Below are 25,814 nucleotides of genomic sequence, written 5' to 3'. Positions count from 1 at the left end.
TTATTATTTTATTTCACTTTATTTTATTTATTTTATTTTACTTTAATTAATTATTTTAGATTAAATCAGATTTATTGCATAAGTGACAATCAAAAAAGTGGCAAGGGCCAAGTGTACAATTTTTATTTATTTATTTATTTATTTTTTTATTAGATTGCATAAGTGGCAATCAATTAGATAAGTGGCAAAGGCCAAGTATTTAATTGAATTTAATTTAATTTTCATTTTATTTTAGATTTTTTTTATCTTATATATTTTTTAAAAATATACTTTTTTTATACTTAATAGGTGTTCTTGTCTTGTGTTGTTCCTTGTAATCTTTTATCAAATTATAATTTTTAATCTCTGAAACCACTCTTCTTTACAGATGATGTCAGATAAGTTTTAACCAATGGTGTGTTTTCTAGCAGAATGTCCTGTTGGACTCTGAAGAATGTCACATTACAGAAGTAAAGTTAGTTTTGGACTCTGATGTTGTTTTAGTATGACTGTGTGTCTAATAAGTGTCTGTGAGTTCGACCCGGGTCAGTGGGGTCAGAGCGGGGCGTTCAGCTCCTCACAGGTCACAGCTGGAGTCAGTCGGGCAGAAAAGACGCGCTGCATGTCCTGTAGCATTTCCACCTGATGTTCACACACACACACACACACACACACACACACACACACACACACACACACACTCAGACTTCAATCCGTTTTTGATGAGGTGGTGAGGTTTGATCTGTGTTTGCTGACAGGACAAGTTCAAGTGTTTGAAGTTTCCCGCTCTCTCTCTCTCTCTCTGTCTATCTCTTCCTAAGCAGATCCACAAACACACTAAACCTCTATAGGATCTTTAATCCCACTCTTCCAGAATACGGTAAATCTCACAAAAATGACCAAAGTCACAATCCTCCACAAAACAAAAGAATAAAAGCTTTTATTTGTTATTTTCAAGCAAATGCAGACTGATACCATAATGTTTTTTTTAGTTTTTAAAGTTTTCTCAATAGTGATTCTCATTACTGTAATGAAGTACTTTTTATTTAAATAAAATATTTAATAATAATTTCATACTTAATATTTACAATTTATTATATATTAATGTATATGAAATACTACTATGATATAATATAAATATTTTAACATTTAAATAACTTTTTTTTTTCCACAATAATGTAAAGTAAATAAGATTATTATTGTGGCAACGAACATGGCAGAGGCCAAATATAAAATTTAATTATTTTATTTTATTTTATTTATTGTTTAGCTTATTATTATGGCAATGAACATGGCAAAGGTCAAATATTAAATTATTTTATTTTATTATTTATTTTTTATTATTATTATTATTATTATTATTATTAGATTAAATCAGATTTATGGTATAAGTGGCAGTCAATTAAGTGGCAAAGGCCAAGTATGAAATGTAATTTAATATTATTTAATACTATTTTATTTAACATTATTAGTGATTTTCATTACTGTAATAAAGTCATTTTTATTTAAATGAAATATTTAATAATTATACATTAATATGTAATAAATTGTATGAAATACTACTATGATATAGTATAAATATTTTAACTTTTTTTTTTTCCACAATAACATAAAGTAAATTAAATTATTATTGTGGCAATGAACATGGCAAAGGCCAAATATAACAAATATTTTCTTTTCTTTTCTTTTATTATTTTATTTTATTATTTTTTAGATTATTATTGTGTCAATGAACATTATTTTCATGATAATTAAGCACATTTTCACCACAAATTCACCTCAAATTCAAATTAAATTTTTCAGAGTTTTTAAAATTTTCAGCGGTGATTCTCATTACTGTAATAAAGTCATTTTTATTTAAATTAAATATTTAATAATAATAATAATTAATACTTAATAATTAAAATGATTTATTATATAAAATACCATGATATATCAATATTTTACTATTGAAATAACATTGTTTTTCCACATTAATGTAAAATGAATGAGATTATTATTGCAGAAATGAAAAATGAGGATTTAATTGTAATGAAAATAATCTTGATGGGCCTAAAAAAATAAAAAAAATATTTTTATTTTTTATTTTTGGGTGAATATGAATATGACCAGGGCATGTTTTCGTGACATTCACTTATAAAAAGCTCAAATCAGACACGCCCGTCTATGACAAACCCTCTCTGTTCATGTCCAATCATTATCTTTCATCTCCAGTGCTTTAATTGAGGGCCTCGTTACTGTTATTTTAGCTGCGACTCGTTTAATGTGAAATATTAATCAGGCTTTCCATTCATGAAATCTCAGCAGCTCCGCGTTCCGCTTTCAAGAGCTTCATTCGGCCTGGAAAAATATGCGTCGTGAGCGTGCGGAATAAAATATCTGCGTTAAGTGCTGCAAAACTTTCCTAATCAAACAAAGCTGCATTAAATAGCTCTGGCCTGCAGCAGGACCGCTCTGAGAAATATTAACTTTGGCCGGAGTCCAGATTCCTCCGGCGCTCCTGCCAAATGAAGACTCTTTCAGGCCTGGAGATTCTCAGGAGGGTTCGGGGGCCGTTCTGGAAAAGCGCACATGGGCGGAAATGTATGTGGAGTCTGTAATATATTCAGACTCAGATGTGAATCGGCTGCAGTTGACGCAGGTGCGGGGCGAGATGTTCTCCACGTTCATGGCTGTGATGTAGACGTGTTGGCAGACGCCTGTCTTTCACTGGCCTGAGTCCAGGTTTACCTTGCTGTTTTCCCCGCTGTAGGTGGGAATGTGTTGAATCTCGTACGTTTGGACATCATCCAGCTGTTTTTGAGCTGAAACATGAAGTCCAGCCGTCGGTGAAGTGTTTCCTCAGGCCTGACTCTCTTATTTACAGCTCTAACCCTCTCTTAATGTGTTTTTATTTGGCTGTTAAAGTCTCGCTCATGCTCCGTATGTCACGCTGGTTAGGAGTGTGAGCGCCGTCACTGAAAATCTGGGATATTTTGATTTAAACCTTATTAAATGAAGAGTTTTTGTGGACCAGTTCTTTTGAACTGCATGTTTTATTGATTAGATGATTCATTTGCGTTAGTACTCAATGTTTTTGGAAGTATATATGTTTACATTTTACATAATTTAAAAATTATGTAAATTATGTAAAAAAATATATATATTTACATAATAATTTTTACATTTTATATATATATATATATATATATATATATATAATTGTAAAAAAAATAATATAACTTCCTTGTTTTTTTAGAATAGTGTGGAAAAATTATTATTATTTTGATATTTTATTATAATATATTATAAGAAATATAAAATAAATAAGAAATACCTTAATAATAATAATAATAATAATAACTACATTCATTCATTCATTCATTCATTCATTTATTTATTTATTTGTTATTATTATTTTGGAATTTTATATTATAATTATAAGTAAGAAATACCTTCCTTTACCTATACTTAAAATAATAATAATAACAATAATAATAATAATAAATGTAGTTATTATATATATATATATATATATATATATATATATATATATATATATATAAACAAGTACTAAATGCAGTTAATAATAATAATAATAATAATAATAATAATAAATACATTTATTAGTAGTAGTAGTAGTAGTATAGGTAAAGGGAGGTATTTCTTAAATATAATTTTATTATAATATAAAATATTATAATAAAATTCCAAAATAATAATAACAAATAAATGAATACATGAATGAATGAATGTAGTTATTATTATTATTATTATTATTATTATTGTCATTATTATTATTATTATTATTATTATTATAGGTATAAGAAGGTATTTCTTATTTATTTTATATTTCTTATAATTATAATATATTATAATAAAAATATCAAAATAATAATATTTTTTTCTACATTTCTAAATTAACAAGTTATTTTTATATTATATTTTTACAATTATGCTGTATGTATGTAGTTATTAGTGATAATAACAACTACAATTATTATTATTATTATTTTATTATATTAAAATTATAATAAAGTAATTTAAAATAAAGTAATAAAGAATTACCTTTCTATACATATAATAATAATAATAATAATAATTTTCACAATTGTCAATAAATATTGTTGAAAAAAAATATTGTAATATATTGTATATAATAATCTATAAAATTATTATTATTTTTATATTATTTTGATTTTTTTTTGTTGGCATTTCCTTTCCTATTTTTAAAGACTAATTACAACAAATACTACACATTTTCCCACATTAATGTCTAACTACATTTTACTTCATGCACTTCACAAAAAAACACAATTTAAGCCACTTCAGAGTAAATACATAAATCATAAAAAATACATAAAAAGGTTGTAAAGTATTGAAATATCACCCAATCCTAATAAAAAACAGTTTCAACAGTGTTTTCAGTGTTTCGTTCACACAGTCAAACGCTCCTCAGATTTACTTCATGTTTTGTAAGCTCTCAGTGTGTGTGTGTGTGTGTGTAATGTTTCTCTCACACACTGGCGGTGATGTTTCTGACCTGCTCTTGTGTGTCTCAGTTTGATTTGAATATGAATAGCTCGAGGCCCGGCGAAGTGCTGCTTATACAAATCACCATCATTGATGTAAAGTAGGAGGTTAGGCGCTGAAGACGGAGTCACTGGCCCTGTTTATGTGCACATTGTTTCACACAATGGCTAATTTTCGCTCAGGGAGATGCCGTGCTCTGATTGGACGAGATGTGCTTAATTTGTTTACGCTCAGATTGATGAATTGCCTCGTCCACCTAGTGGGATTTAAAATAATAATTCTCAGGCTCCGTCTGTTGTGAGTTCAATCAAATTACTTCCCTTTCAGACGGTTATTTTCAGTAATTCCCACTAACGATCTTCCCACGGGCTGCAAGCTTCCGTCGCCCGGTGTATCCGAACGTCCCGGCCGAGCGACGCTGGCCAAACTGAGGCCCCGCTCGCCGTGTTTAACGCTCTCTATTTGTCAAAGTCCTGAGAGCTGAATGCGTGGAGTTAAACAAACGGAGAGACTCCTCACCTCTTCTGTGTGTCTGAGCAAACAGCACCCGAACGGGCCGGACCAGAGCAAACAGCACCCGCACAAAAGAGACCGGAGCCGGCGGGGGTGTCAGCTGACCTTATTTATGAGCCGCGGGGCGTTTGGGGAGGATGGGCTGTTCTCAGGTCAGCTGTTTATCTGGTGATGGTTAATGGAGAGATGTCGAATGCAGAACCGAAGGAACATGTTGTTCCGTCTGTGCTGTTATTAAATTGATGATTTGATGTTCAAGATTTTAAATGTTAACATGCATAAAATTAATATTTTCACACCATGAGTGTCTCTTTTTTATTATATTACTTTATATTATGTTTTGAGATTAATTTAAATGTATATTATTAATATCATTATTATTATTTATTATATATATGTCTTTTTGAAAAAAAGAAATTAAAAATAAAAATGAATAAGAATTTAATGTTGCATATAATAATGTTATTATTATTTAAATATTTAAACTTATTTTTAAAATTATTTTACTGTTTTAAAGTCTTTTTAATTTGTGTTTCATAAAGTTTTTTGAAGAAATTTTTAATAATAATGTAATTATATTATTTAAATATTTATATTTGTTAAATATTTATTATAAACTTATTTATATTATAATTTATTATATTATTTATTTATTTTTAACTCGTGTTTCATAATGTGAAGATGTTTAGAGAAATTTAAAATAAAAATAAATAAGAATAAGGATTTAATATTACATATAGCAATGTTATTATATTATTTAAATATTTATTTTCTTATATTTATATTATAAACTTATTTAGAGTATTATAATTTATTATATTATTAACTGTTTTAAGTCTTTTCTTTTTAACTAGTGTTTCATAATGTGAGGATGTTTTTTGAAGAAATTTTGACATTTTTTCTAATAATAATATAATTATATTAAACTTATTTATATTATAATTTATTATATTATTTACTGTTTTAAATCTTTTATTTTTACCTCGTGTTTCATAATGTGAAGATGTTTTTTGAAGAAATTTTGACATTTTTTCTAATAATAATGTAATTATATTATTATATTATTTAAATATGTATATTTGTTAAATAATAAACTAATAAATAAACATATTTATAATATTGTATTAATATTTATTATATTTATTATTTTCAGATTTTTTAAATGCAGTTAGCTGCTATATATGTATATATATATATAAAATTAAAAAAAAAGTATATTTTTAATAAGAATAATAATTTAATAGTACATATAATAATGTAATTATATTATTATAGTATTTAAATATTTATATTTCCTAAATATTTATTATAAACGTATTTATAATATTATAATTTACTGTTTTGTACTATAATTTGAAGATGCTTTTTGAAGAAAACTTGACAGATTTGTTCTAATAATAATATATTTATATTATTATTTTATATAAATATGTATATTTGTTACATATTTATATTGTAAACTTATTTATAATGTTATATTATTATTTATTATATTATTTTACTGTTTTAAGTCTTTTGTTTTTAAACTCGTATTTCATGTAATGATATTTTTAGAAGAAATTTTGACCGATTTTTTTTTTTCTAATAATAATATAATTATATTATTTAAATATGTATATTTGTTAAATATTTATTATAAACTTATTTATAATATTGTATTATTATTTATTATATTTATACATTTTACATTTACATTTATACATTATAAATACATTTGTTTTTAATAAAAATATTAATTTAATAGTGCATATAATAACGCAATTATATTACTGTATTATTTAAATATTTATATTTGTTAAATATTTTTACTTTTATTTATACTATTATATTATTTTACTGTTTTAAATCTGTTGTTTTTACCTCATTTCATAATGTAAAGTTTTTTTTGGAGCATATTTTGCAGTGACAGCATCTGCATCATTGTCGTGAACACCTTCACTTGTGTGCAGATATATCTGCTGCGGTTCAGCTCTCACAGGCTCAGGTTTGACGAGTTCATCAGATATACGTACAGACAGGTGCCTCTGCACACCTGTCACCTTCATTCTTCATGGCGCGTTGACGTTGGGCCCCGAAACGCCGTCGACACGTTGACCGGGCACCATTTACGCTCTGCGTTTCGCGGCCGCCATCTGGTTAGCAGGATCCCGGCCCATTCATTCCCAGTAAGGGTTAAACCGCTTCCCGAACGCGTCTGCGTCCCAGACTCCAGGCGGCTCGGCTCCTCTATCCTCAGCAGAGGCCCCATTGTGTGCTCGCAGGGAACGAGAGGTTAACTCTTGGTGATAAAGGGCCTGCCCCCCTGCCATGAATGAATGAGAGAGTGAATGAATGAATAGAGAAGGAGGGATGTAACACTAGCTCTCACCCTGCCGTGTATGTATATGAGCTGGGCCTGAAGGACCCATAGACAGACAGCGTCAATTGGCACATCCAGTCCTGGTCACCATATGGCCGGTGGCCTATAGAAAGAGCTCTGTCACATGTGTGGAGGAGCCATTATACATGCGGGCCGTGGCCTGACACTGAGAGGTGCAGAGCTTCACTTTACAGAGGGGCTTTATTTCAGCGGCAGGATTGAGTTGCTCGAGAGAGAGAGAGAGAGAGAGAGAGAGAGAGAGAGAGAGAGAGAGAGTCCTATCCTAAACAAAAAAAAAAAAAAAGGGGCTCTTAGTTTTCCAGAGGATTAAGCCTGCGGGATTATTCTTCAGGATTTTTAAGTAATAAATCATATTTAATACTGTATTTAATATCCATCAACAACAATAATAGTAGCAATAAATGTATAATATTTAATATTATATTTAACATTTAATTTTTGTTCAGGATATATAAAGGACAGATAATCATTTTTTTTAAAAAGATTTAACATTAATATTTAATTTGTACTGAAGTCTGCTAAGTTTTTGTTCAGGATTAAAGATATATTTGTTTTATTTACATGGTATTTGTTGTTATGTTTATTATTTAATATTAATATATTTATTGTATAATGATTAATATTTAAAATCAGCTGTTTTTTTGTTCAGGATAGTAAAGAAATTGTTTAAGTAATAAATAATATTTACTATTATATTTAAAATATTCAACAACAACAACAATAATAATAATAAAAAATAATAAAATTGAATGTATAATTAACATTATATTTAACTACTATATTTATATTTATGATAGTTATAGTTATAAATAGTTTTTTTTTTCAGGATAGTAAAGGAATATTTCTTTATTTAAATTATATTTATTATTATATGTTATATATTTAATAATATATTTATCATTTAATGTTATTTTAATATTAATTTTAATATTTAATTTGAACTTAAGTTGGTTGGATTTTTTCAGGATAAAAATAATTTTTATTCAAATAATTTATATAGCATTTGATATTAAATGTGATATTTAATATCATATTTAATATCTAATTTGCACTAAAGTAGTAAATTAGTAAATGGAGTAAAGGATTTGTTTTAAATGATTTTATATTATATTTAATAAGATAATATAAATATATAGCGTATTATATTTAATATTTGATTTGAGGTAGATTTTTTTTTTTCAGTATAGTAAAGAAATATTTTTAATTTAAATATTAATATTAATATAAATATTTATTATTAGTTATAACATTTAATAATAATACTAATAGTTTTTATTGTTGTCATTTCTTTATTCACCCTTGCATCATTCTGTACCTATTTTTATTTTATTTCTCTGGATCAAAATCTTTGTTTATTTTTTTATATTTACACTACTTATTTCCATAAAATGTGAGTTTGATGAGCAAGCAAGAAATCATTCATGTAAAACACAGAATGAAGATGTTTTAGGGTCATGAAGCTCATGAAATTTTGAAAAGCAATGCACGATGTGTTTCTTGCCTCCTTGTCAAATTCACACGTGTCGACCATATCTGCCGGAAGGCCCTCATCCGCAGATGGTTTTCACACATTTAGGGGTATTTCCCAGCACTGACTCGAGCAGAAAACTTCCGTTCACATGCCGTTCAAGCTAAACAAAGGCAGCGGGATTAAATGGCGCTATTTAAACCAGCCGGTGACCCGGACCCTGTTGACTCGGGATGCCACGGCTCTACCAACAAAACCATCGGACTGGACCAGAGCGCCGGCGCTTACACTCTCAGGCGTCGTGTGGGGCATGCTGGTCTGTTTCAGGCCTGAAACACTGTGCAGATGTGATGTTGTTGTGAAATGTGTCAAACTGCAATTCATAACGCAACACAAACTCATTCTGAGCATTGCTGTGATCTGAAGGTGCATTCAAAAAACTGTAAAACTACACAAAAACTGTAAAATATAGTCACAATAAAGTCTGTATGTAATTTTATATATTTATATATATATATATATGTGTGTGTGTGTGTGTGTGTGTGTGTGTGCACTGTAAAAAAATATTTTCATGATTTATCACAACATTTTTACTTTTATCAAATTAACTCAGATAACATAATATTTTGAGTTTCTGTTGATTAAACCAATCGCCTTCATTGTATTAACTCAAATTTTTAATTTCAATGAACTCAAAATTTTAAGGCAGCCAGGTAACTTACATTTTTTAAGTTAAACCAACAATTCTTTTTTAAGTGTGTATGTATGTATGTATGTGTGTGTATATATATATATATATATATATATATATATATATATATTATAATATTTTATTCAATATTGTTTATTCTATTTATCATAGAAAAATGCTTATGAGCTGTATTACTCAAAAATCTCTTTATTCTGTGTTTTGCACAAATGGTTTCTTTCTTTGTAATCATAAAAATAAAATATTTTGATCCACATAAAACAAACAAAAACAAAAAAATTGTTTGCCATGATGAGAGTGGGGAAATAATGACAACATTATTATTAAATATTAAAGATAATTAATATTATTTAAATAAAAAATACCCCTTTACTATCTTAAACAATAATCTAGCAGACTTTAGTGTAAATGAAATATATATATAACACATTTTACTTATTATTAATTGCAAAAATGATATAATAAAATAAATTAAAAATATAATATATATGACATGACATTATAATTAAGAGTTAGTCTATAATAATAATAAAATAATATAAATGATATAATAAAATAGACCATAAAATGCGCTATGTAATGACTGGGAAGGATGTTCCAGCAGGTGTATGTGCTCTTCCCTCTGTGGGTGGTTTTTACTGGAAGCTGCCGTGGATTGTTGCTTTAGTCAAATCTCTTATCAAAACAAGCCTACTGGTGTCTGTATCTGTAACACACCAACATATCTGTGAGTGTGTGTGTGTGTGTGTAAAGGAAACTTCCCACAGTCAAGGCCTTTGCACACTGAGTCTGAAATTTTCACATGCGTTTTTTCATACTCGTAATCCTAAAAATTCGTCACGCACAGAGACTTTGCACACTGAGTCCGATGCGTATTAATGAAAAAATCGCAACTGCAGGATGTCAGTGGCTCAGTTTGATGCTTTGCTACTGGCACAATCTGACTTTATATTCTCTCTCTTTGTATTCCGCACTTTGTTTGTCATACGGTGCTGCTGCTTTGTGCTGTAAACGACGTGGATCAACTTGTCAGATGGCATTGGGGATTTTTGCGTTCGCGTACGGTGGCTCTGAATTGTCTCTCAAAATGCGTGCCATGGATGCGAAAAACACAGAAAATCGAACCTGATCCGGATATTTTTTTGACGGACGAAAGTTTTGGAGGCAGTGTGTAAACGTGATTGACATAACGTGAGGTTGAATTTATTTCGCATGCGAATTTCGGACTCAGTGTGCAAAGGCCTTCAGTGTGCGTGTGTATGTTTAGAGCTGCGATCCGCTCAAAACCAGATGGAAACCAGCATCTGAGGGGGATCGAGATCCCCATATTCCCATATCGAGGGAATTTCTAAAGCATAGAAATCTAAGGTTTAAGTTGCTTTAGAGTGTGTGTGGCTCAGGGACGATAATGACTTTCTGCCATTGGTAGTTTCAGCAACTTGGTCGGGAGTTTAGAGGCATGTTTCCAATATTCTGACAATGAATACATAGCAAATATAGTATGTAATATAGCAGATGTATCTGTTGAGCGCATGAACACAATGGCCAATCACAGATGTATCTGTTGAGCGCGTGAACACGATGGCCAATCAGAGACGTATCTGTTGAGCTCGTGAACACGATGGCCAATCAGAGACGTATCTGTTGAGCGCGTGAACACGATGGCCAATCACAGACGTATCTGTTGAGCTCGTGAACATGATGGCCAATCACAGATGTATCTGTTGAGCGCGTGAACACAATGGCCAATCACAGATGTATCTGTTGAGCGTGTGAACACGATGGCCAATCAGAGACGTATCTGTTGAGCGCGTGAACACAATGGCCAATCACAGACGTATCTGTTGAGCTCGTGAACACGATGGCCAATCACAGACGTATCTGTTGAGCTCGTGAACATGATGGCCAATCACAGACGTATCTGTTGAGCGTGTGAACACAATGGCCAATCACAGACGTATCTGTTGAGCGCGTGAACACGATGGCCAATCACAGACGTATCTGTTGAGCGCGTGAACACGATGGCCAATCACAGACGTATCTGTTGAGCTCGTGAACACGATGGCCAATCACAGACGTATCTGTTGAGCTCGTGAACATGATGGCCAATCACAGACGTATCTGTTGAGCATGTGAACACGATGGCCAATCACAGACATGATGTGCGCCCCCCCTCTGGATTGGATTGCGAATCAACTCTGACTGACTGTATTCGTTGTCTGACTGTATGAACTGAACCGTGACATCCGTACCGTACAGTAAACTAAAATGAAATTGATATATAATAAAATAAACCATATAATTTACTACACAATAACAGTTTAACACAATTCCATAGTGAACGTGACACAATATCTAATATTATACAAGATTTTCAAGTGAATATTATTTCAGTCTGTTCTTCGCACAGATCTACCATATGACTTCACAATGTAGTGCACAAGTCATAATGACTATTGTAATGATGATTTTATAAAGAAGATAATTCTGCTTAGTGTCTCCTTTTGTGTCCCACAGAAGCAAGTGAGTAAATGAAGAGGGAAGAGTTTCTCCTCCACGAGACCTCCGGTTGTTGGTTTGGTGTGGCTCAGAGATGTTTTGACAGGCTTTTTGGATTCATGGCTCAATGAATTAGAGCTGAAACATTGCATTGTTATTCTATCAAGCGTTTTAAACTCGGACAGGAAGGTCTCTGGCCGTGGGTCTGTTCACTGCATATTTTTCTCCATCACCATCAGTGCTCACTAAGGTAATGCAAGTCTGACGGTGGCATAAAGCCAGGAAATGGCGTTTTATCTTTGATTTGGAGACGTTATTCCAGGGCTGTGGATCTTTTTGATCCGGCGAACAGCATGCCGCGTGGTCTTATCGAGCAGCACACATGGCTTACATTTAAACATTAAAGCTGATGATTATGAGATTAAATCTGCGCTCTCGTTGCGTCCAAAGGTCACCGAGATAGACTTAAAAGCTTCTGGAGTGAAGCTCGTCTCTTCTTGTACAGCCTGATTACAGGTTTGAACTGGAATGAACCACCGGTTATTTGCGCAATATCTGCATTGGGTTTACTTAGAAAGCTTCCAGTCGAGTTAAAGACAAACCAAATCCTTTTGCGAATGTAGAGCTGGTACTACAAATGCTAAAATGTGATGTGTGCTCATAAAGCATGCGGTGCATTATGGGTTATGAGGGCCCGGTGATAAACATAGGCTGTTAAAATCTTTTATGGTGTGCTGAATATTGCTATACTCACAATAAAATGAAAAACTAGGTAACTGGGAAAGAAAGCAGACCTGTTGCATGCCAGCGACGTGCCGACACGTGTATCGGGTTAGTTAATGATATTTGCATTGAATATTTACACTACAGTTCCAATGTTTTGGTAAGATTTTTAATGTTTAACGTTTTGGTAAGTCTCTTCTGCTTACCAAGGCTGCATTTATTTGATTAAAATACAGTAATATTGTGAAATATTATTACAATTTAAAATAACTGTTTTCTATTTGAATATGATTTAAAATGTAATTTATTCCTGTGATCAAAGCTAAATGTTTTTTCCACATTTTTTTCAGGATTCTTTGATGAATGGAAAGTTCAAAAGAACAGCTTTTGTTTGTAACATAAATATTTTGTAATATTATAAAGGTTTTTACTGTCACTTTTGATCAAATTAATGCATCCTTTAAAAAAAAAACAGACAAATTAAAAGACTACAGCTTTTGTTTCATGTGTACAAACTTAAGTTTATGTCTATAATGTGACCTTGAGCTGCACGATTCTGGGTGAATTGAAACAAAATTAAAATAACATCATTTACTAGAGTTCTGACAAAATGTTATTTAAAAAAAATAATAATAATTTAATTAATTTAAATTGTTTTAAAAAAATCAGTTTGAATGAATGATTCAATGACTCACTCAAAAAGGCTTCATTTGTTTCATTACTGGATGAATCAGTGTTTTTGAATGAATCTCTTGAATGAATGATTCATTGACTCACTCATAAAAGGTGTGTTCAACTTAAAGCGTCACTCCGCGGGCCATTCGGTGTATGACATCAAAGTACCGCAAAATCGTTTAGAGAGCAGACAGCTCTGTATGCTTTTGAATCGCTCTCGCAGTATTTTGATGTCATAAATCAATCGGTCTGCGAAGCACCGCTTCAAGTCAAGCACACCTAAAGACTAGTTACTGGATGAATCAGCATTTTTGAATGAATCAATTGAATGAATGATTCAATGACTCACTCATAAAGACTTCATTTATTTCATTACTAGATGAATCAGCGTTTTTGAACAAATCTCTTGAATGAATGATTCAATGACTCACTCATAAAGACTTCACTTGTTTCATTACTGAATGAATCTGCGTTTTTGAAGGAATCTCTTGAATGAATGATTCAATGACTCACTCATAAAGACTTCATTTATTTCATTACTAGATGAATCAGCGTTTTTGAACAAATCTCTTGAATGAATGATTCAATGACTCACTCATAAAGACTTCCCTTGTTTCATTACTGAATGAATCTGCGTTTTTGAACAAATCTCTTGAATGAATGATTCAATGACTCACTCATAAAGACTTCCCTTGTTTCATTACTGAATGAATCTGTGTTTTTGAACAAATCTCTTGAATGAATGATTCAATGACTCACTCATAAAGACTTCATTTGTTTCATTACTAGTTGAATCAGCGTTTTTGAACAAATCTCTTGAATTGATGATTTAGTGACAAATATATTTTTAACACTTTCTACTCCTACTGGTGTAATGATGTAATACAATCTTTATTTGAAGCGTCAATTTATTTTCTAAAGGTGGTTTACTCTATTTTAATCGCTATTGTAGACATCAGTGTTTATATCCGAACTATAAACTTTTTTTCCAGTTCTACAATCTGAATGTTTACTGTGATCGTACTTGTCAAAGGTTTATTAGACAGAGCTGAATCATTGTCATTTAGGAATAAGATCATATGGGTGTTTGAGTCGAGATTGCGATCTTTTAACAATTAATCGTGCAGCTCTAATCTGACCCCAAAAATTATTTTCTCACTTTTAAAAGTAGTATAAATGTCATTGCATTATCACAAAATTTCAAAGCATGTTTAGAGCCAAAATTTTAATTTATAACGAGTTTTGAAATGTCCCCAAATTCTTGAAAGATGTGCGGACATGTGCTGGTCAGATTGCAGAATATTCCAGATGAGTTTGGTCCGGTGCCCCCTGCGATAGACATCGGCCTGTTTAATATCCTGTTGGCTCCTCTCGTCGCCTCCGTCCCCCGCAGATGATACACAGACCGTAGGCGCTTCCTGAGCCGCAGCAGCGCTTCAAAATGACTTCATTTAGAAGGACAGCAGACGGTCACGGCAGGCTCTCCAGAGGGCTCCGTCGCTGTGTTCAGTTTGAGCGGCGGCCCATGTGAACCCGCGCTGTTACTGAACCTGTGTGGCTTTCACGTTCAGTCCATCTCTGAAACCTGTCCGTGATCAGATGGTAGAGAGCTTTTAAGGACAAATGACCATAAATGATTTTCTTGCTCAGTATTTTTTTGTCTTGTTTTCCAGTACAAATATCTAAACATTCTAAAGATGCGTTTACCTGAGCTTTGTTTTCTGAAAAAATGATCAAAATTAAGTAATTTTATCTATAAAACAAGATAAACGTATAAACAGCCTTTTCTTCAGTTGGCGATTATAAATAACTTTGCATGAGCAGAAAAATCACCTTCCTCATCAGTAATCAAACAAAAAGCAGTGTGAAATCCAGTTCATGAATGAGTGATTTAAATTCATCCAGCGGAGCGTTCCGGAGGTGAAGCAGCAGGCCTGGGGTGGGACGGCACCTGGAGCTTCCAGGAACAAGCATTTAATCATTTATGGGAAAATTACATTGATGTTAGTTTGTCTTGGCTGAGGTCTTTAGAAGGGAGTGTGTGTGTGTGTGTGTTGTAAAAATGTCTCCTCCGCTCTGGTAAATGTGTAACAAACAGTAGCTCACAGAATCTGTTCACAGGTTGTCACTTGCACAGCGTTCAGAACTCCATTCTAGAACATTTAGAACACTGAATTTAATTCCAGAAATATCTAGTTTTGAATAAATAACTGATTTAATATAGAAATCTTCATTTCAGTCTAGAACTCTCATATTTGTTCCATAACTAGAATCCAGAGTTTCATTCTAGCATCCAGATCTTCAGGGTAGAACTGTGATTTTATTCTAGTGTACTGCAAGTTTTGTTCTAGAATCCTTCAGTTCTTTTTGTAAAAATCCTTGAATTCCGTTTCAGAACTCAGAACCTAGAGGTGTTTTACTTAAGAACTCTTTGAGCAGTTTTCATTCCAGAACCTTGGTTGTGTCACATTATATCGTTTGTTGTAAAACGCATTCAGCTTTCAGTTTCTGGCACAGAATATCTACTTTTTATTTATAATTGTAACATGGCCAGTTCATCTCACATTTCCACTCATGAAAAGGGAGTCAGTTGTGAATTCTGAGCAGCGCTGATTTACTCATTTCACCTGATTAACTCACTGTGAATGAGAGTCTCCCTCCTCCACTCACCTCCTCTGACCTGTGAGAGCGCTGTTCTCCTCCTCCTCCTCCTCTTCTCTCACTCCTCCATCAGGTCTTGTCGTCTGCTTGAGGAGTTTAATGACTCTATTAGAGCATCTCACAGTCCTGTCTGCCCCCATGTCTCTTTCTCTCTCTCTGTTTACACACAGAACATTTACTCTAATTTAAAGTATTAGTTCACTCCAGAATTCAAATTTCCTGATAATTTACTCACCCCCATGTCATCCAAGATGTTCATGTCTTTCTTTCTTCAGTTGAAGCAAAATTAAGGTTTTTGAGGAAAACATTCCAGGATTTTTCTCCATATAGTGGACTCCAGTGGGGACCAACAGTTTCAAATGTCAGTTTCAGTGCAGCTTCAAAGAGCTCTACACGATCCCAGATGAGGAATAAGAGTCTTATCTAGAGAAACCATCGGTCATTTTCTAAAAAAAATAAAAGATGTATATACTTTTTGACCACAAATGCTCATCTTGCACTGCTCTGTAATGTGCCACGCATTAAGTAATCACGTTGGAAAGGTCAAGCGTGACGTAGCCGATCCAGTGTCTACAAAGCGAACGTGCAAAGACTAAGTCAGACGGCCTTTACAAAAAAAGGTCAAGCAACGATGTCGGACGATTTTGAAGTTTTTGAGGAGAAAATAAGAAGTTTTCCACCCTACCGCGGTACTTCTGCCTACATCACGCATGATCTTTCCAACATGATTACGTAATGCGTGGCGCATCGCAGAGCAGTGCAAGATGAGCATTTGTGGTTAAAAAGTATATAATTTTTCTTTTTTTTAGAAAATGGCCGATGGTTTCTCTAGATAAGACTCTTATTCCTCGTCTGGGATCGTGTAGAGCTCTTTGAAGCTGCACTGAAACTGACATTTGGACCTTCAAACTGTTGGTCCCCATTGAAGTCCACTATATGGAGAAAAATCCTGGAATGTTTTCCTCAAAAACCTTCATTTCTTTTCGACTGAGGAAAGAAAGACATAAACATTTTGGATGACATGGGGGTGAGTAAATTATCAGGAAATTTTAATTACACTGCAATAGTTTTTTTTGTATTTCCCTCATTTTCTCACCTATTATTTACTTTTGCATACTGCACTATGTACTGCCTCTGTTTTTTATGCAGGTCACTTTGGATAAAAGCATCTGCTAAATGCATACATGTAAATGTAGTATGTTAGTATGCCATTGAGAACATACAAAAACGTCATTCTGCCTGCATAAAAGCATCACTTGTGTGTATTCATATTCATGTATAGGTACTATGCTGTCTCAGATGAGAGAGAGCTCATATCAGTCAGAATCCACATCTATTTAAAGAGAACTGCTGTAGATCTCAGACCAGAAGAGATACTGCTCTTCCTTTATCTGTTTTTGGATGGAAAAAGGGCAAGATTTACGTTTGCACGCACTCAGATAAGCAGCCGTTAGTTAAATACAGCCCGAGGTCGCGGGTTCAGAGCGTAATGCACAGACACCGGCGTCTCCCGGCTGGGGTCGTGGAGGATCCTAAAGAGGTCGTTTGCTTAAATTTATTCTTGTTGCCCGTGAAAAACATGGAGATCATCTTTCTCTTTTTTTCCCTCTTCTCTGCTTTCGGCCGTGAACTCTCTCTGCCCAGTCACCCGATCTGTAAAAACAAAACATAAGTGAATAATAACCATGAGCTCTTACTGAACGCTATATCATCGCGGGCTGGTAAACGCAATGACCTCAGTCTTCAGAAATATTACCCTGCGAATGCGTCTGTGGCTCTGGAGCAGCTGTGCCCAGATCAGCTTAAAATATCCCAACACTCTCACACGGTATGAACTCTGAACTTCATTCTAGAACTCTGAGTTCCTCGGAGTTTAATCTTAGAATTTTGTTCTTATAAATTCAAATGTCATTCTGGAATACTGACATTCAATCTAGAAGTCGTGTAATTTAAAAATGGGATTTTAGAACTCAATATTTGCTACAAAATTGCTTTGTGGTCATTTTAATATTGCTACATAGAATACTGTGTAAAAACCTGGTTATCTTCTGACTTTTTTACAGGGAAAAAATCACAGAATCATTCACAGTTTCCTGTCTGCATTGGTTTTCAGATGTGAACGCGTGCCGCTGCACACAAACTGTATCTGTGTGTCATTTGTATGCTGAACTGTAATGGTCAAATAAATGTGGGCAGTTGATGTGAAACTGGAGCGTTTGTGTTTATGAGCCACACTATGAGTGAACCACACGGTGAACCGCTAATGCGGTCGGAGTTCATTTAGATGTTCACATAGTAGTCAAAATTCTTGTAAACTGCTTCGAGACTCCTGATAATAGCCAAGTGTCATCCAGAGGCGGACAGATGCTAGAAGTGAGTGTCACATGACCGTTCATGACATCAAAAGCAGCTTTAATGAAGAATAATGCAATCACTGATTTTGTGTGGTGTGTCACTCAGCAACAGGACAACATTTATTTGTTTGTTTGTGTGTACATATATATATATATATATATATATAATTAGTAGATATATAATTATAATTTCTGATTAAAAATTTAAATATATTATTTAAATATAATAAAAATACATTTATTCATTAACTATTTCCATATATATTTCTTCTAAATGTATAAATGACAAATTCTTAATATTAGGAACTTAATATTTTTTTAAATATTTATACTTTAATATAAATGTATTTATTTATACTTTTATATATATATATATATATATATATATATATATATATATAATATATTTAAAATAATAAAAATACATTTATTCACAAACTATTTTACATTGTTTAATGTTTCATTGCATATTTATTGTAAGTGTGTGTGTGTGTATATATATATATATATATATATATATAAAATGATAATTTTTGATTTAAAAATGTAATTAAAAAATAAAAATACACATATTCATAAACTATTATACATTATATTTAATATGTTTCCTTATATATTTATTATAAATGTATAATTTACTAATTATTCATATTAGGAACTTAATATTAAATAAATATTTATACATTAATGTATATAATTGTAATATATAAATACATCTTTTTTTAAATTGATATATAAGTATAATTTCTGATTACGAATTTTAAATATAATTCATTTAATATATAATTATTATATTTAAAATAATAAAAATACATTAATTCAAAAACTATCTTACATTATATTTAATGTTTCCGTATATATTTATTATAAATGTGTGTGTATGTGTATAGTATTTAATAAGTTAACTTAATTTTATGGACCATTATGGGTCATTAATAAATACTTTTATTTACAATACATTTATTTTTATGTATTTTATATGAGTATAAATATTTATATTCATATATGTATTTATTAGTGTATAATAAATGTATAATATTTTATCATTTATAATAAATTATTTGTTTTCTAAAGTTGTTATGGGCATTTGTGGTGTTTTATGGCAAAATGAAAATATTTTCTGCATTATTGTTTAATCCATTCAATATATTGGGGAATAAACAGGCATAATTAGTGAAAGTTCACAATGCAGTGTTTATAATTCCTCTTCCTGTCATTCCTGAATTCCAATTCCAGCTCAACATTCCGTCGGACCAGTTCATTTTCAGTTCACACTCATGAAGTGGAGCCAGTTCTTAAATCCTGCTCAGCCCTGACACAAACTTTTGTGTGTGTTTTTTCTTTGTTCATTTTCTGTTCATAGATGCTGTGACAAAGATGGATGGATGCCGTGAGTGAGTGTGTGTGTGTGTGTGTGTGTGTGTGTGTGTGTGTGTGAGAGAGAGCTCCTCACACCTTCATCTCCTGAGGGAGGAGAACCTCTCGCTGTCAACACTTCTGCTTCTCTTTCTCTTTCCTTACCTCGTTTTTCTCCTCTCCACTGCCAAGAGCGATCCGCGCCAGGCCGTCCTCCCTTTCCCTGTTTCCTCTGGCTTTTCCTCGTGTCTCACACACACTGAAAACACATCAGTCTTCCAGTAACAAGCACTTCACACACACACACACACACACACACACACACACACACACACACACACTATTCTCAGGTGTCTTGCATTCCCTGACTGTGTGTCCTTGAAACAGGGAACACATCGAGCGGGCCGGGTGACCCACCGGGCTTTAGCCGAACAAAGGCTCAGATCGCAAGAGAAAGAAGTAATTAGGAGGAGGAGGAGGCGTTTTTGACGTCTTTGCCCCCACTTTGCAAAGAGTGGCTAGTTTACAGGGACAAAAGCTGAAAGAATAACTTCTCAGAGAGGGGGACTAGTTTTATAATCCTACTCGTCTGAATGGAGAGATTGTAGTTTGACCTCTGGAGGTCAAGGTGCCACAGCAGGGGCCGAATCAAAGAGCTAAACCAAGCTGAACTGGGCGCCACCATCCCGTCCCGTCCCTCGGTCCATGGTGATCTCATATGCTATTATTAACTCCGAGTATGAATCAGAAGACAATTTAAAGGGATAGTTCACCTAAAAAGTGAGTGTTCACTCTCCCTCATGTATTTCTAAACCTGTATTTTTCCTTCCATAAAATGTTTAGTAGTTTAGTAGAATATTCACAAAGCGATTTTTCTGTACAGTTGCGATGAAAAAAGGATAAAAAAGCACCAAAAAAGTTCTATAAAATAGTCTATACAACATATACAGAATATTTTGTTTTCTGGAACCATACGATTTTTATAAAATGTAATATATACAGTGCTCAGCGTAAATGAGAACACCCCCTTTGAAAAATAACATTTTAAACAATATCTCAATGAACACAAAAACAATTTCCAAAATGTTGACAAGAATAAGTTTAATATAACATCTGTTTAACTTATAACATGAAAGTAAGGTTAATAATATAACTTAGTTTACACATTTTTCAGTTTTACTCAAATTAGGGTGATGCACAAATGAGTACACCCCACAACAAAAACTACTACATCTAGTACTTTGTATGGCCTCCATGATTTTTAATGACAGCACCAAGTCTTCTAGGCATGGAATGAACAAGTTGCCAATATTTTGCAACATCTGTCTTTTCCATTCTTCAAGAATGACCTCTTTTAGAGACTGGATGCTGGATGGAGAGTGACTCTCAACTTGTCTCTTCAGAATTCCCCATAGGTGTTGGATTGGGTTCAGATCAGGAGCCACTGAATCACTTTCACCCTGTTCTTCTTCAGAAATCCAACAGTGGCCTTAGATGTGTGTTTAGGATCATTGTCATGTTGTAAAAGTGCACGACGACCAAGGGCACGGAGTGATGGTAGCATCTTTTCTTTCAGTATAGAGCAGTACATCTGTGAATTCATGATGCCATCAATGAAATGCACCAGCAGCACTCATGCAGCCCCACATAAGGACACTGACACCACCATGTTCCTCACCTTTGCGAAGCCATCAATTCCAAAAACATTTATCTTGGTCTCATCACTCCAGAGTATAGAGTCCCAGTAGTCTTCATCTTTGTCAGCATGGGCCCTGCCAAACTCTAGGCGGGCTTTTTTGTGCCTGGGCTTTAGGAGAGGCTTCTTTCGTGGACGGCACCCATGCATGCCATTCCTCTGCAGTGTACGCCGTATTGTGTCACGGGAAATAGTCACCCCAGTTTGGCTTTCTACTTCTTTAGATAACTGCAGTGAACTTGCATGCCGATTTTCTTCAACCCTTCTCATCAGAAGACGCTCCTGTCAAGGAGGACCTGGACGTCTCTGTGAGATGGTTGCAGTTCCATCTTTTTTAAATTTTTGTACCACTTTTGCTACAGTATTCTGACTGATAAGTAAAGCTTTGCTGATCTTCTTGTAGCCTTCACCTTTCTAGTGTAAGTGTCTTGTGACATTTATCTTCCATGTGGTGCCATTGCTGACAGTATAAAATGGGGTTTTAACACCCTTTTATAGTCAGCTGTCTGCTGGACACCTGTGTAATGAATAATTAGACTCACCTGTGGTTGAATTCTTGTTAAATTAGACATTTGTAGTCTAAAATTTAGCTTTGCTCCAGAGACTTTCGGTGGGGTGTGCTCATTTTTGCATCACCCTAATTTGAAAAATATTACTTATAAATTTGTTGCAAAATGTTATAAAAATATTTACATTATATTTAGAAATTAACTTGTTACTCCATAGAAGATTAATGAATTATATTTATTTATAAAAATTGAAAATGTTTTTTTTTTTTTTTTGAAGCCTCATGATTGTGTGACAAATTAGAATGGGTTTCAGAGCTAATTATGGTCTTTTACTTACAAATTGGTCGCATGGTTTCAGAAGACTTAGAATATTACTCACAAATCACAGACTACTTTTAATACACTTTTATGGTGCTTTTTCGACCATGACAGTCTCTGCTCACCGTATGCTGACATAGTTTGAAAAAGAGCAGCGGTAACATTGTGCTAAACATCTCCTTTAGTGTTTCTCCAAAGAACGACATGACGTGGATAAATGAGGTGAACCAAGCATCTTGATTTTAGCTTATTTTAAGTATCAGAAGAGGTCAACAATAAACATCTTCACTCTTGAACACGTCCAGGCCGCAGTCGTATTAGAGCATGAACTGTAAACCCTGCGTCTGCCTCTTTGTACTCCAGGAGTAACTTTATCCACCCCTTTTCTCACTTTCTTCCTCCCTTGTTTTCTTTTTTCTCCATCTGTGTGAACTGGGCCAGCGTTTCATTCTTTATAATTGACTGTCATATGAGCTTAAGGTGACATACTACGTTTATCGTCATTGTTTATGTTGACTATCGTGTACTATCAGCCGGATAGATTGCATGGTATTGCATAATTTGGCTTCTGTTACTGTGTGTGTAATGTGGTAATTGCTGCCGGGTATAAACCCCAACGGCTGTCAAACACACCCTGTATTTTAGGCTCTTTGAAAAGCTTTGTTGCTGATTGCATGATTATTTATGCCTCAGAGGGGCTACGGCCACTTCCTCTTCCTGTAAGATAAAAAAAGGACACTTACTAGAAATCACCGGTTGTAATTCATTAATGATCCAGCTGCCCTCTGGAACATCTTTGCTGCTTTTATCTTGTTTTTGGAGACTCGATTCATATCCAGTTAAGCAAATAGAGCTTGTGACTGTATGCATGTTCCTGCCACACTGTCCACTGTTGGCTCTATTGGCAGTGGACAGGGGTCAGCATGGGCACCCTGACTGGTCTGCGGCTATGCAACAAACAAACTGTGATGCACTGTGTATTCTGACACCTTCCTGTCAGAACCAGCATTAACTTCTTGAGCAATTTGAGCTACAGTAGCTCGTCTGTTGGATCGGACCATATATATATACGGTCATATATATACCAGTATATTACAGTTTTTCTTTTTTGTATGTGGATCAAATCCGAGTCTGAAGCGGACTGACATCTCCAGAAACTTTCAGTCCAACACGTGCTGAAATGAGAGAACGAGAGCGAGTGAGGGAGGCAGGAAGAGAGATACACTTGGGGTTACGGCAGAGAAAGGAAAGGAAAGAGGAAAAAAAAAGAGAGAGAGACAAAACTCTGGCACACACCAGCGTTTGGCTTCTGGCACACAATCTCAGTCAGCAGTTTCTCCTCACGAAACGCAGCCAAGCGGCTCTGCACGCGTCCAGCTCTGCAGCTAATGGCGCTACTGGAGCCACGATTCTTTAGCTCGGCATCATCTATATCACCAGATATGATTTAATATTAATCAATGCATCATGTAAAACACATCAAGGTGTTGTTTTACTGTTCTCATTGAGAGCAAAATACTTATTTTCCCTTGAAATCACCATGAAATCAAAATGACACTTTTTTTAATGGAATATTGTTGTGTTTATTATAAATGATTTATCCGTGCACATCATTGTTTTAAATTCATGTGCCTTAATTTTTAATCAAAATAACTTCCCCTCCCTTTTGCAGCGGCTTCTCTTCTCTGATGACGAGGGCGGGGCAAGCTGTCACTCACATAAAATCGACCAATAGCAAACCACAACCATCCAATCAATTCCCCACGGACAAAATCAAGCCCCGCCCTACATTTGTTCTTGTTTGAGAAGCAGTTTTACATATATATATATATATATGTCATGATAGGGAATAAAAAGCTAAAGCAACTTCCTTTTCATGCTGACTTTAAGTTGAATATAGTTCGCTGTTTTATCTCAGTAGCTTGTAATTAACTTTCAAACGGCTCTAGCTACTTTACTTAGCCTAGCGCATTTAAATTGTGAGATCATTACTGTTGATATGTTTCCAATCTGAAGCGTCTTTAACAGCTGTCAGTCCAGTGCAACCTCCTGTAAATCAGTGTCAGGTCATTTTTCGGTCCTCATTGAGAGCAAAATGCTAAGCAAGAAAATCACAGTCAATCAGAACGTACTTGAGTTTTAATATGCAGCATTGTGAACCAATGGTATTTCACTGTGGGTGGGGATAAACCATGAAACAAAAACAGTTTGGGGTTTTAAAAAAAAATGCAATTAGAATTGTTCCGTTATCAATTACCGTTGGCAATTTTATGCAAATTTTTGTATGCAAATGATTATGCAAATGACAATGGTGTCATGTTATATATTGTGGGTAAAATGTATTTAGCCAAGTGCAGAATGGGATTCGTTTCTGTAACATTTTTGACACTAGAGAACAATAGAAACACTACAATTCATGAATCATGAAAGTGTTTATAATAAATATGTGTCTATTTTGTAAAATATTTCCTAGGCTGAATATTGCTGTCATGTAGAACTTGGGAACCCATAGACGAATTGTTCTTGTGAGTCAGTTCTGTTCAAAAAATTGATTCGCAAAATGATTCAATAGTGAATCTTTCTGAATTTACATGTGCATTTATGCAATTAGCAGATGCTTTTATCCAAAGCAACTTGCGTTACATAATCTTTTTTATCAGTTCACTATAAACCTCAAAAAAATTTAGGTAATTAGTTAAATCAAAACTTTTAAGTTAAGAAATTCAAAGTTTAAGTAAGCAGAACTGGCAGACTTTTATTTTGTACTCATACATTTTAATTGCTCTTAACTTGAAATATTTGAGTAAACTAACTCATCTGTTTAACTTTAAAATTATCTCAACTTAAATATTTTTAGTAGTGGAACTTGGCTAGCTTTAATTAGCTACTTCAGTAAATACTAACTTGCTAATGGGTAACACAATGATTTGGTAGCATTAGCATAGCATAGGTAATACAGACAATTTAACATACACCTGTAACCCCCCAAAAAACCCAACATAACAGACACTCTTCTTAATTAGCATAGTTAAACATTAAACACTACTAAAGCTCCTATTTAAAGGGGACCTATTATGTCCCTTTCACTAATATAGTCTCTGGTGTCTCCAGAATGTGTCTGTGAAGTTTCAGCTCAAAATACCCCACAGATCATTTATTATAGCTTGTCAAATTTACCCCTATTTGGGTGTGAGCAAAAACACACCATTTTTGTGTGTGTCCCTTTAAATGCAAATGAGCTGCTGCTCCCGGCCCCCTTTCCAGAAGAGGGCGGAGCTTTAAAAGCTCACGCTTCGGTTGCTCAACAACAACAAAGCTGGAGAATCTCACGCAGCCAAAAAGAGGATCGGACAGTGATGGAGAGACTCAGGAAGAAGTTACAACTTTTAGATGTTTCTGAATGGTTAGTGAATAAATTTATGTAGTTGCTATGGAGTTGATTCAACTCATCGACTAGCATGT

At 33.6% G+C, this 25,814-nt stretch overlaps 1 protein-coding gene and 1 long non-coding RNA gene across 3 annotated transcripts in view; one reads left to right on the top strand and one right to left on the bottom strand.

Moving 5' to 3' along the window:
- kcnq1.2 (potassium voltage-gated channel, KQT-like subfamily, member 1.2) overlaps positions 1-25,814 on the top strand; it is a 150,256-nt gene that overhangs the window by 72,254 nt on the left and 52,188 nt on the right. The gene's annotated exons all lie outside the window — the stretch shown is intronic.
- Positions 13,183-15,327, bottom strand: LOC127507397 (uncharacterized). Its single transcript, XR_007928338.1, has 2 exons — positions 15,166-15,327; positions 13,183-15,043 (listed from the first exon to the last, which is right to left on the bottom strand). It is a non-coding gene; the product is annotated as an uncharacterized LOC127507397 (long non-coding RNA).

This window comes from Ctenopharyngodon idella, chromosome 24 (assembly GCF_019924925.1).
Source record: "Ctenopharyngodon idella isolate HZGC_01 chromosome 24, HZGC01, whole genome shotgun sequence".
NCBI classification, from domain to species: domain Eukaryota; kingdom Metazoa; phylum Chordata; class Actinopteri; order Cypriniformes; family Xenocyprididae; genus Ctenopharyngodon; species Ctenopharyngodon idella.
This window is presented reverse-complemented; position numbering and strand designations above follow the sequence as displayed.